The sequence below is a fragment of the Diabrotica undecimpunctata genome, chromosome 3 (genome assembly GCF_040954645.1).
Source record: "Diabrotica undecimpunctata isolate CICGRU chromosome 3, icDiaUnde3, whole genome shotgun sequence".
Classification (NCBI taxonomy): Eukaryota; Metazoa; Arthropoda; class Insecta; order Coleoptera; family Chrysomelidae; genus Diabrotica; species Diabrotica undecimpunctata.
The window spans coordinates 121976487-121991129 of NC_092805.1; positions in this window are offsets into that span (position 1 = coordinate 121976487).

Below are 14643 nucleotides of genomic sequence, written 5' to 3' on the forward strand. Positions count from 1 at the left end.
TGCCATCTACCTTTAATTAAGCAGTACTCACATTTAGGTTTTGATAGGGAGATATCGACATTTTGTGAAAACAAAATAGAAGAAGATGTCGATGACAAATTTCCCTTCATCGACAAATTACGTATTATTCTGTCTACGGATGACTTCGTAAAATTCGTTAACGAAAAATATTTACCTAAAAAAGACAAACTAGATTTAGAAGATGAAGAAATGTGTGAAATATATAACCTACAGTGCGAAGTAGCTAAAATTTTGGCTAAAGTACATGAGCCGTACAAAATGCTACCAACGATAATGAAATTTTGCAGGGGAGATTACTTACAATCTACATTACGTTCTTTGTATAAAGCGTTTTACAGATCGCCCGAAAAACTTTTATATCCATTTGTAGAAACCTTGGCAAAACAGGCCGTTTCAGCGAGAAAGCACGCCATCTATCTGAGCTGCGGAGTATTAAACAAGCTGCATAGCTTGAATATACTTGTGGGTACCAATGAACGTAATATTTCAAGTAATAAATATCACTTTTCGGCAACTCTGAAGTTTTTCCTAAAAAACCCATCCCCCGACTTGTTGGAGAAACTCTTTGAATGCATGGATAAAACCAATCAAAATGATTTCGAAACTATGGAAAGTCTGTGTGTGGCACAAGTACCGAGAAGATATAGTGGTCAATATATTGAACATTGTTGGAAATTTTTTGAAAACATTGAGAGTCAGGGTGTGAATATCGATGAGTATTTAAAAACTTTGATAAATTCCTTGTTAAATACAATGGTTGTGCATTTAACAGCAAATTTTGTGACGTATATTATACAACGGTATTTTCCAGTAAAAACGCTCGAGTTAGCAGATTTTGTTGTTCTAGTTTTATATAAGCGTCCTTCTGATAGAGTACAAAATATGAATCTATTGTTTCAAAAAATTCCTGAACTGTCATCAACATCAAAACGCCATCTTGTGAAGCAGTTTATTAGTTATGCTAGAACAGAATATTTCAGTGTTGATATAGTAAGTCTCTTTTACACTAACTGGATGCAACAGGTAGGGATATTTACCAGTTTTTTCGAATGTATATCGTTAAAATTATTATTACTAAAAATTGAAACCAATTCTCTTATCCACTATGCATCTGGGGTTGTTGATTACTTGGACGAACTTATCAAAAATTTTGAATATCATGCCTATCCATATTTTAGACTAGCGTTTAGAGATACCTTGAAAGACATGACAATAGAGGATGAATATACATTCTTCTTGAATGTTGTTAAATATAGAATTACTCCAATGACGTGTATATTTGTTTTGGACGTTATGAGAGACAAACCACTTGAAAAAGTAAAAAGTATTTATCAAAATATCCTAGAAATTATAAAACTTGCCGATATACCCGTTGTTCATATTTATTATAAAAACAATTCATGCAGGTTCAACAAAAGTTAAGTTATTGTCACTCAAAGATGTTATTGTTAAAGTCATATAGTATATGTGCAGATATGAGATTCTATTAATGAAATTATTATTATTTTTTATTATCCCGGTTTTTTTATAGCGTTCTCCGCCTTCCGGTTCCCAGTTTCCAGCTACGTCGGTCATTCCATTCGCCAGGGTGAAGGTTTCTTTTCGACATTGCCTTCTGAATGCCGCCCAGCCAGGATTGTTTTGGCCTTCCTTTCTTCCTTCTTTCCCTTGGCGTCCATTTTAAAATTTGGTTTGGCAGCCTGTCGTCGTCCATTCTTTTCACATGACCATACCAGATCAGTTATCTCCTTTGAATTTCGTCAATGATGGTTGACTTGACTCCCATTATATTTCTGATATGGTCATTTTGTATTCTATCAAGCCTTGATTTTCTAGCTGATCTTCTCCAGAAGTCCATTTCCAATGCAAGTAGGCGTCGCTCAAGGGATTTAGTAAGTTGCCATGTTTCGCATCCATAGAGCACTATACTTTTAAAGATGGAGATGCTTTCTTTGATTTGATAGTTCTTTTGACCATAGCATCGGGTTTAGGCATCCTATCAACCTTTTTCCTTTCACGATTCTTTGCTCTCTCTTTTTCGGTGCGCCCACTCTAGTTGATTGTTGTTCCCAAATATAAATATTCCTCACAGTTCTTGATTGTTTCATGTTCGTTGACCATTAGATCTTCTACTTCATTCCCGATGCATAAGTATTGCGTTTTGTTTCTATTTCCAGTTTCATTAATGAAATTATTACGCTTATATTCTACTCTCTTCCTCTGAATTCTTGGTGTTTCCACTTTAAATTACACACACAGACACACACACACACACACACACACATATATATATATATATATATATATATATATATATATATATATATATATATATATATATATATATATATATATATATATATAGTAGTATACTTTGAGTTTTTAATTATTTATTGCATTAAAGCAATTCTGAGTTATAGGCGTTTGAAAGTTTTAAATGGTTCCAACATCTATATTTTTAAAAACCAACACATGTAATTTGTTTAAAAAGAAAGTACACCTTTATGCTATTATATTAACAGATACCATATAATTAGAAATTTATATTTATATTTATTTATAAGAAAAAAAAAAGTGTTTTTAAATTACGACTTGACTACTTTTTATGAAAAAAAAACATAAAAATTAAAAAGTGGAATTATGTCAAAATATATTTCTAAAAATTTTACCTATGTATCAAATTTTACTCATATCAGCATCACTGTCGATGTCTTGTACATTATTTCCAGTGCATGATGGTTAGCAGTAGTCACATTTTCGCCACCAAAAACTCCTATACTATAGAATTCAATATTGCCAGAGGTAACCAAATTGACAAATTTTGTAACAGTTTCAAATTTTTGGGTTTTATGTTTAATTATCTATTCCAATTAAGGCCAGCTGGAAATTTTTCTTATACCAACGATGAAATATACTCAGGATGGAACCTATCAATAAATACTTGCGTCCAAAGTAACTAGTAACAATGGCCGACTCTTGTTTCAGGAATGTCACTGACGTGCGAAAAAAAGTTTTCTTTCGAATCTCGAACCATTTATTATTGGCATGATAATATGCTGGTGGAAGAATCATAATATGGCATTTGGGATAGGATAATTTTAAATGTGTTGTGGGATTGTTCATAGAGGATAGGAATTTTGATTATTACGAGCATAGTTCGCTACGCGACACAAACTAATGTTTTAGATAGTTCAACTAGTTCATATGGGTGTTCGTAATTTACTAATAAAGAATTTCTGGGATACATTTTTAAGAGATTTATTTTAAGATTTTCAAGTTCTTTTAATGTAAACAATTCAATATTGGATATGTGTAGATGGTTCTGATTAATTTCATCAAAAATTCGTATATGTTTTGAAGGTTTAATATTTCGTTCTGTAATGCGACATTTCCGTCGAGGTCAGCTGACAGCTTGTTAATTGTGGATGTAAGCAAGCCATTATTTTTATTTAAGTTTATTAAGAGTTTTTCGATTCTCGTATCGCTGGCTTGTCCATACGAGATCTGATTAAGTGTTTTTATTATCTCGTTTTGTTTCATTTCTATAGCGGTAATATGGGTTTATAGGAGGTCTAAATCTTAGTGGTCTGGGTTTCCTGTAATATATTTTATAGGTGTACCTAGAAAGTTGAAAAGTCCTCTTTTTTGTGTTCTTTTACGTGCAATTTTGTGTAGGTCATCTTCTGTTGTGTTTTTTCTTAGATACATACAGAAGTTGTGAAAGATCGACTTCAAGTATCTCTTCGGTGTTTTCGTTATGTTTGTCTAAAGCGTGTTGTCTTTTTCTTTTTGTTTGTTGTAAAGTTCTTGGATGAATGGTTGTAATTCGTCTTTGTGGTTTTGGTTGTATGTTTCATACACTGTAAAGTCAAAATCGAAATGTATTTCTTCAGCATATGAACCGTAAAGAATTTTATAAGTGTAGAGTGGAAGCGTTCTACGGGTGAATTAGAAGATGAGTTGTTGGCAGTAGTGAAATATATTTCTATTTTATGGAGGTTTAAAAATTCTTTAATGATTGCAGAATTGAATTCTGTGCCTGGGTCGCAAACAATTTTTTGGGGATAGTTATGATGTGAGAAGTAGTGTCGAAGTTTGCCCAGAATGGTGATCGACGTTTTTTCAGGTAATTTATAACATTGGGCGTACTTAGAGAATGAATGAAAGACGTATATGTGTAGTATGTTAAACGGTTTTTGTCCCAAGAGTGGTCCTAATTCTAGCGGTTTGTAAGGGTGTCTTTCGTACTTGTTTTTTTAAGCATATTTCGCAAGTGTTGAGTAAGTTTGCATGGAGGGCCAGTAAAATTTATGTCTGAGGTGCTTGTAAGTTTCTACTATTCCATTATGGTAATCGGTGTGGTTTTTTTGACACATTCTACCTGTTGTCTTTCGTCTTCGATGTCTTGTAATAGTTTGTTGCAAAATATTGGTTTGACTGTGGAATTTATGTTTTCTTTAAAGTAATTGCATATGAATGGTCGGAATTCTTGTGGTATTTTTATCGCAAATTTTTAGTTGGGCCTAAGTAAATGTTGGAAAGTTTCTAGTAATTCGTTTTTCCAATCGTCGGTAATAATTACTATGTGGCGGTGTTTGTTAAAAATTTTCTTATAAGTCATTTCGTATTTTTCAGAGTTGGTTTCAAATATAATTTGGTTAGTTGACAAGTTGGTTAGTTCTTCCGATATTTCTATGCCTGTAACAGGATTTTCGACAGCGGTGTGTTGCGTGTTTCCGTCCGTTGGGTTTTGGTTTTGATCAAATTCGTTTAAGAATTCGTCGATTTCGAATTGGTCACTAATATCCGGTGGTTCGGCAGAGTTTGAACTAGTGCTTAAGGCATTTATTCGAACTCCACTGAGAGCGTCTGCTACTTGATTTTCTTTTCCTTTTTTATATCGGACTTCAAATTGAAATTCTTCAAGTTTAATTTTTTGGCGGGATAATCTTGAGCAAGAATCTTTGATTTTATTAATCCAAACGAGTGGGTTGTGATCTGTTTCTATGATAAAATTTTGGCCATACAGATATGGGCGAAAATGTTTTCAAGAATCTACCATGCAAGCAATTCTTTTTCGATTGTGGAATAGTTCTGCTCTGCAGTATTTAATGTCCGAGAGTAATAGGAGATCGGCTGGTTATTCTGGGATAAGACAGATCCAATAGCTATGTTTGATGCATCTGTTGTTAATACGAATGGTTTAGAAAAGTCGGGGTATTGGAGAATCGGGGCGTTGGTAAGTAACTGTTGACATTTTTGGAAACACTCTAAGAAATCTGGATTAGTGGGGTCAATGGTTGGGTGTTTTTCGTGTACATCTCGTGGATGGAGAGGTGATCTTTGCAAAGTTTTTACAGAAACGTCTGTAAAAGCCAATAAGACCTAAAAAGGATTTTATTTCCATGACGGTTTTAGGTAGAGGATATTTACTGGGATTCGGTTTTATACCTTCGGGAGTAACTATGTGGCCTAAAAAGACTACTTCTTTAGTCAAAAATTCGGATTTATCTAATTGAACCTTTAGATTGTTTTCTCGAAATGTATTAAAAATTGTGGAGATGTGGACCAAGTGGTCTTGTAGAGGTTTGGAGAAGACTATAACGTCATCCATCCAAAATTTATGTAGGAAGGGTCTCAAGATATTGTCCATTAATCTTTCGAAAGTGGCAGGACTGTTCTTTAGTCCAAAAGGCATTCGCAAAAATTCGAAGTGGCCGTGGGGTACTGAAAATGCTGCTTTGTTAATAGAATTTGGGTCAACTTCTATTTGATGGAAGTCTTGGGCGAGATCTAGGGTGGTGAAATATGTAGCTTTACCAAGATTGTCAAGGATTTCATAAGTTTTTGGTAAAGGATACTTATCTGCGACAGTATTCTCATTGAGTTTCCTATAATCGATCACCATGCGGAATTTTCGCTTCCCTAAGGCATCAGGTTTCTTAGGGACAATCCAGACAGGTGCCGAGTAAGGTGAAACTGAAGGTCGGATTATCTTGTTGTCTAAAAGTTTGTTTACTGGTCGAGTGATCTCCTCTTGCATACATTTGGGATGTCTGTAGCCTCTGACGTAAATGGGTGATTTCGTCCTTGGTTTTTATTTCATGTTTCACTGCTGATGTGAAAGTTAAATTCTTCGAATCGTAAAAAATGTCTTTTTATTTTTTACAGAATTTTATTATTTTACTTCTTTCTTCTTCGTTTAAATTTTCTGTTTTTATTGCTGATTCGTGAAATTGGGTCGGGCCGGATGAAATATCGCAATTGTCTAGATTTTCGACGTGTAATGTCTCTAATGGTATAGGTTTCTGTAGTGTAATGTTTCCTAAAAATTCGTCACATACATTGTAGATTGAGTTAGGTATTTGTAAATTTGCAATTTTTGTGGCGTTAATAAAGACTTGTCCTTGTTGTATATCAACGGGTATTTTATTGTATAAAGTATAGAAATTGATCTCGACGTTGTAAGTGGTTAAATTTAGTACTTTAGTTTCATAATTTATTACGGCTTTAAAACGTTCTAGCTTTGAGTTTCCTAAAAGAATGTCGAAATCTTCGCTCCAATCCGCAATTCGAGCATTTATAGGTTCGTAAATATTATAGACTTGCAGCAGAGGTGTTTTTATATTTAGTAAGTAATTTTGGGTTGTTTTCATAGATGTCAGTGTGAACGATTTTTTGTAAATATGTGAGGGGTTAAAATATTTTAAAACTTTTGGCGAAACGACTGTGTGGGTGCCACCAGAGTCGATTAATACTTTAATGTTTGAATTAGGCAAGAAGAAAAACGGTAGTCGGGGATTAGTTTGGAGATTACTTAGATCGATATCGGTGGTGGATGCTCGTCGGTCGGATCCTCGGGAAAATCCTGAGAAGTTTGTTCAATTAATTCGAAATCTTCGTCTGGGGTTAAATCTATATTGAACTGATGCGTGCATCTAGTGGACGTGCTCATGCGTTCATTTTTTGTGGTGATAGTCTGTACATCGGTCATTGGAGTAACATGATATCTTTCAGGTTGTGGGTTTCGGATTTGTAGTCTATTGATTGTTAAAGTTATTATTTTGTATAGAGTACATACAACTTCTGAAAGAATAGAAACTAGACAGTTAATATGGTATGGACACGTACAGAGGATGGACGACAACAGATGGCCATAAAGAGCTATGGAATACAATCCAAGTAATAGAAGGAAACGAGGAAGACCAGCCAAGTCTTGGATACAAGGTGTTATGGAAACCATGAAAGATAGAGCCATTGATGAAGACACCTGGAGAGATAGAAAAAGATGGCGATCGAAATGCGGGAAGCGGCAGAAGCTGTAGGATCCCCGCTTATATATATATATATATATATATATATATATATATATATATATATATATATATATATATATATATATATATATATATATATATTATTTTGTGGGTTATGTCTAGAAGAATTGAAATTCGATTGAGAGGTTACATTGGCGTTGGGCCTATATAAAATTTGTGTTCTAATGGGGGTTGTTTCTTACTAGGTTTGAATTGGTTTGGGAAAAGTTTTGTCTCGGATAAGAGTTGAAGTTTGGTTGAAAAACGTTTCTAGTGGGATTTGTATTGTTATTATAAAATGTCTGATTTGTATTAGCAGGGTTTTGTTTTGGTAAGAATGGTTTATTATTTTGCTGTGTCTTTAAATAATTCATATCTTTCTGTTGAGATTTGTGATTGTCATATATTATACATTTTTGTAGCGCTTCTTTAAGTGAATTTATTGAAAAATGTGACAAATATTCGTCATAAGGCTCATTAATGCCCGTGCAAAATGTTTTTAACGCTATATTTTTAAAATAAGGAGTCTTAAAATTAACAGTTTCAACGTTGTCATTTAATGTCGTATGCTGTAATAAATCATTGGTAACTAGAATATCTTCGGAGCGTCTGTCTCCGTATTTAGCTAAAAGAGCTGGACGTACTTCAGCCCATGCTGTTTTGTTTGAATAATTAAGGAAGTCCCGTGGTTCGACTTTGATACGAGAGATGATGTTTGAATTTAAAATAAATTCCTGAGGTGTTAACTGCTGACCTACCAGGAAGGTAATTAAATTATGAACTGATTTTAGAAAGGTAGATAAGTTATCTCCAGTGGAGAATTTTGGTAACGTAGCACATAAGCTAGTGATATCGGCATTTGAAAATGGCATTTCAAATTCTGTGATTAAAATGGTAGGAATTTGTTGAGGGAAATCGGCGTTGATACGGGTGTTAGAATTAATTTGAGAATTCAATGTAAGGTTTTCAAGTATGTATGTATGTACAGCGTTGACAGGCCTTTTAGGCCCATTGCTGGATGGATAATTTCCATCGTTTTCTATTCTTAGCTAACAGCTTCCAATCTCTGATTCCCATCTCTCTGACATCTTCCATCACTGCATCTTTCCATTTCTTTCTTGGTCTTCCTCTCTTTTTTTTGCCCTCAGGTACTCTCCAAGCAATATTGCTTGGACGCTGATGATGTGGTTCTCATTGCAAGAAATGGAAAAGAACTATCAAATATAGCAAAAAGACTGATTCGGGAAAGCTCTAAAATGGGACTGAAAGTTATTAATAAATCGAAGTACATGGAGATCTCGAGGCAAAAAAGGAATAAGCACCAGGGGATCCTTTAAATTGGAGGTGGAGAATGGATCAGTTGTAGAATTCGAGAAGGTGGATGAATATATGTACTTAGGTACTCTTATTGGTCAGACATGTAAAGAAGAAACTGAAATCAACCTGAGACTGACCAAGAGCAACAGATGTGCTGGAGCCATGAGCAAAATAATTAAGGCCAAAGATATATCTCGTAATACAAAAATAAGAGTATACAAAACTATAATTAGACCTACAATGCTATACGCTGCCGAGACATGGACTATGAACAAAACCGCACAGAACACATTGGAAAGAAAGATACTTCGCAGAATATTTGGTGGAAAAGTAGTAGAGGGAGAATGTAGAAGACGAACTAATGCAAAAGTGTATCAGTTGTATGCTAACCCTACAATAACAAAAGTGGTGAAAAAACGTAGACTAGAATGGCTCGGCCATCTAGAAAGAATGCAAGGTAATAGACTAGTCAAGAATATTGCTTGGAGAGGTTTTCAAGTAAAGAGTTTAAATTATTCACAGAGTCTTCAGTTATATTAATAAAAGTGCTCATAAATCAAAATAGGAATGAAAGGATAAGGTACTTACAGTAGGATGATCTGTTGGGATGTCCTGCACATAATCTTTTCTTTTCCAAAGTTCGGTGGATGTCTCGTTTAACAACTGAGTTGACCAAGGAAACTGTTTATGCTTCTTTTACGAGCTGTATCCTGTTCGCAGTGCCAGATAAATTTATGCACTTTCGATATAACTTTTAAAAAAGAATTATTTATTTTCAAAATAATACAATTAAATTTTCTACTTCAAAAAATACAATATTACTTTATTAAAATCTTAATTACAAAAATTGAAATGCATTGATCAAATAATAATAATCGAATGAATGTTATAAAAATAAAAATGGGTTTATTGTCCGGAATTGTTGCACATCGCACGCCACTGATGTAACTTTAAGGTTACAAAATATTACGGCAACAAAAGTGTTAGAGAATATAATTCTTAGCTTCTTACATATTCGTAATGCTTACAAATGAAACGTAATTTTATCTTTTATTATCTGCTGTATTTCTGCTTTATTACATGCAGTACCCAACCATTTTGAATGTTTTTTGTATTCAACTCATATTCAATACTTAAAACGACAATTGACTACAAAATAATAACAATTTAACGAATTTATTGAATTATCAAAAATACATTAAATGATTGACTTAACACATAATGTTACCTGTTTAACATTGAAATATCGGGGATAACTATATTTACGTTAATTACCTGTCAAATTCACGTCGGACATTGTAGCTAGTAATGTGACGTCAGTTCCGTGGTTTATCAGCTACGTGTAAATTTATGCATAGGTCCTGAGTATATTACATCGTTGGTTCATACCTACTCTATAAAGAGCCATATTGTTACACATTCCTTTGATTTGGTTTGATTGGGTTTCTTGCTTTCAAATTTTGGAAATACGAGTTACGGAAGTCTTGACACATGGTTTCACCCATTGGTGAGTGCAGCGAATCTTTGTGTTTTTCAATATAACCATTCAAGCAGATTATCTTCATTAGGCCCTTTTGGGTAAAATTACCTTATACTAACTAGGAATTTTGTAAGGTATGGCAATCCTTTCTTGGATATCCAAAAAATGTTAAATTCCTCATTAAATACCTTCGCAAAAATCCCATGTAAGACTTTATTATCGAAACGTGTGTTGAAATGTTCATGTAGTTTAGTGACTTATAGATTAGGGTCCATATATCTACGACTATCCGATCTCGTATTGTGCTGATTCTCGAGCTGGTGTCAGTAGTACATGATTTTATATAGATGTCGCCACTTAACTCAGTTATACAAAAATATGGACTTTTTATAGCTACTTTTTGCACTGACCCCTTCAATTATTTGTATGGAAGGAAAAGTTTGAGGATCATAATATTAAATGATGTAATTAATCATGTTCTTAACGTGCAAAAAAAGAGTATAGGTATCTCTAAAAAAATTAGTGCATCTAAGAATTTTTGAAAATATTAATTTTATGAGATTGGCAAGCATTATAACTATGACTATTCAAAAAAGAGATAGCTAAATGGAAATAAATAGTGTTCGATTCACCGAACATTAATAAACTTCTATGTATTTCTCCTCGAAATATTATTTTAAAGATATCTTAAAAAATTTCAACAAAAGAACTTGCTTTCCAGAATTTGTCGGGATTTTATTTCTTTCGCCTAAAACACAATTTCCCGCAACTGATATTGGTCCATAGTGAAAGGACATTTGTTGTTGATAATGCCACATTAACACAATTTTTCATTTTATTTTACCCTTAATTGAGAAACCTGTTGATTAAATAGTATTCTTGACCAAAGTTATAAGAATCTCACTTAAAGAGCACTCTTTTATATAAAAATGTATGTAGTTCATGACCATGTAGTCCTAGTTGCCTTATTTGTTAGTGCACAAAAAATTAGCTTTGTAATCGTAAAAAACTTTTGAAGTACCTATTTTTTTTAATTAATATGATAAGCAAACTCGGAATCTCATATATTTTGGTATAAATATACATAGCTTTATATAAATTATATTTATGTTTAACATATGTTATAACTTTGTAAATGTTTATTCAACTATTTTATATTAAACATTTTAAAACAAACAGTTTATCATTGCTTTTTATTACATTATTCAACAAATTAGGAGTTCGTATTTTTATATTTAGCATGTTTAATGGCATACAGTTTATATAAATAATATATTATAAAATATATATATATATATATATATATATATATATATATATATATATATAGGGTGTCCCAGACTAATTTACCCACGCTATATCTCTTAAACAAATAGAGATTTTCGAATGGGACAAAAAGTGATCTATTCTACTTGTAATACACTTTAATATGGCATAGAAAAAATCATCCCCTAAATATTCGTCCCTTAGTTACAACCCCTAACTTTAATTTTTTTAATAGCACCCTGTATATTTTTTTATAGTTTTGTATGTGGTCTTCTATCGTCTATTCAACAGATTTATTAACAGTAAAATCGGTTTGTAAATAATCAAGAAATCAATTTATTTTTTATTTTTGTTAATTAAGTGTCCCAGACTAATTTATCCAGGCTATATTTATTAACAAAATAGAGATTTTTTAAAGGGACAAAACTGGTCTATTCCTATTGTAATACACTTTAATATAGCTAAGAAAACATCATCCCCTAAATATTCATCTCTTAGTTACAACCCCTAACTTAAATTTTTTAATGGCACCCTGTACATTTTTTATAGTTTTAGATGTGGTCTTCTATCGTCTATTCAATCGATTTTTTAAAAATAAAATGGTTTTGTAAGGTATCAAAAAAATATCAGTTTATTTTTTAGTTTTGTTAAATTAATCAAGATAGCCTTAAAAAATAGAATAGAAAAGAAATATTATGCTTTATTATCACTGAAAATTTTACTATTTTAACTACGTAGTATAACTTCTTACGTGCGTACGAAGTTCACACTCTTTTTATGTAAACATTATTTTTAATTTTTCAAAATTTGGTCTTTGTAGGAGCATACGTTATCTTCCAGTGTGCAAAAATTAACAAAAAATTCTCTTATAATAAAGTCACAATATTTGAAAAACTTTTGCGGTTATTTTACGTCTTGGATATTACCCTTAATTCTGGTTGCCATGATTTGATCTGTCAAATCAACAATTATTATTTTTGACCTTTCGTATTAGACCCATTAGACCAGTAATAATTATATTTGTTGTAATTGTGTATTTATAACATTTCGATATGCCTTATTTATTTTCGCCTGACGAGTACGTTGATATCCTTTTGATTTATGGAGAATTTCCCGACAATTATATCAAGAAAAGTTTCCAAATCGAAACATTCCTAGCGAAAAAACCTTTAAGAATTTGGAACGCTTACTTAGACAGGGACATTTTCCTAATAATAAAAGAGGTACAATTGAACGCACAGTAAGATGTAACCAAAACCTTATTAATGTACTAGCATATGTTAATTTTAATCCCAAGGTGTCTGTTAGAACCCTCGCCAGTGAATGTGGCATTCCAAAAAGTTGTGTGCATAAAATTCTCAAAGATTTTAAGTACCATCCTTTTAAAGTGCACCTAGTTTAAGGATTACAGCCTGGTGATGACCAAAGACGTCTTGAGTTTATTGCAAAAATGATGTTAAAAATCAGTGATGATCCACTTGTTTTATCAAAAATATTGTGGAGTAATGAGGCTAGATTTCACAATATGATGGTGTTGTCAACCGTCACAATTCCAATTATTGGTCTCCCGTGAACCCACATTGGATGATGGAAACAAGATTTCAGAATATTTGGGGTATAAATGTGTGGTGCGGTTTATTTAATGGCCGTGTTATAGGTCCTTACTTTTTTAACGGTACTCTAACAGGTGTTCGATATTTAGACATTTTAGAAAACATTCTACCCGATTTGCTAGAAGATATTCCTCATGAGCGTCAAGAAATGTGGTGGCAACAAGACGGAGCTACTCCACATAATGCGCGAATCGTTAGCGACCACCTACAAAACCGTTTTGATAACCACTGGATAGCAAACAACTCTCCAGAAATTATGTGGGCCGCACGTTCATTGGATTTGTCACCTCTTGATACTTTCTTTTGGGGAGCGATAAAAGATATTGTTTATCAATCAAAACCGCAAAATTTAGAGGAATTAAAAGAAAAAATAAGACAAACATATCGCCAAATTACTCCCGAAATGATTCGAGCCACATGTACTGGAATGGACACGAATCTTCTGGAACGATTCGAAATTTGTGTTGCAGCAGGTGGATTACAATTCGAACGTTTAGTGTAAATAATACTAGTTGGTGTTTTGATTTATTTTTTCATGTAATTTTTATTGCATTTATTTTTATTGTTCCTTTAAGTTTTATTGTTCCTAAGGTTGTATTTTATTTGTACGAGTAGTATGTTCAATTTGCAATTTATTTAAAGTTTGCAATAAATTGTTTTTGTTTTACTTTCATTCTTTTCTTTTGTAATATTGACGATTTATCTAATTTCAGTGGCAATAAAGCATATTTCTTTTCTATTCTATTTTTTAAGGCTATCTTGATTAATTTAACAAAAATAAAAAATAAACTGATATTTTCTCGATACCTTACAAACCCATTTTATTTAAAAAAAAATCGGTTAAATAGACAATAGAAGACCACATCCAAAACTATAAAAAAATATACAGGGTGCTATAAAAAAAATTAAGTTAGGGGTTGTAACTAAGGGATGAATATTTAGGGGATGATTTTTTCTACGCCATATTAAAGTGTATTACAAGTAGAATAGATCACTTTTTGTCCCATTCGAAAATCTCTATTCGTTTAAGAGATATAGCGTGGGTAAATTAGTCTGGGACACCCTGTATATATAAATTCAATACTATGGCAGAAAAATATAAGACCGGAAACGAAAAAAAATATATATATATATATACCATATTGAAACCAGTAATTGTCTATGGCTCAGAAGTATGGAGGTTGTCACAAAAACTTAAAGGTAACCTATTGGCAGTTGAAATGGATTAGATATTGAAAAGACTACAAAAAAAAATATTAGAATGGATACCACCAGAGAAAAGAAAACGAGGACGACCACCAACAACATGGATGTAAGGAATTTCAAAAGCAATGTCAGCAAGAAATCTATCTGAAGAAGACAGGCAGAATAGACAGGCTTGGCGAACGGGAACCCAAAGGCGGATTACGCTATAAACGGGATATATATATATATATATATATATATATATATATATATATATATATATATATATATATATATATATATATAATAAAGGAAAAGATATCGGCATAGCTCGCAACACAGAAAAAAAATATAATAAAATATGCGTATAAGATGGAAGGCAACCGTATATACGTATTTCTGACTATTGGTCGTCTTCAGTACGGTGCAGCCAAGTTAGAAAAGG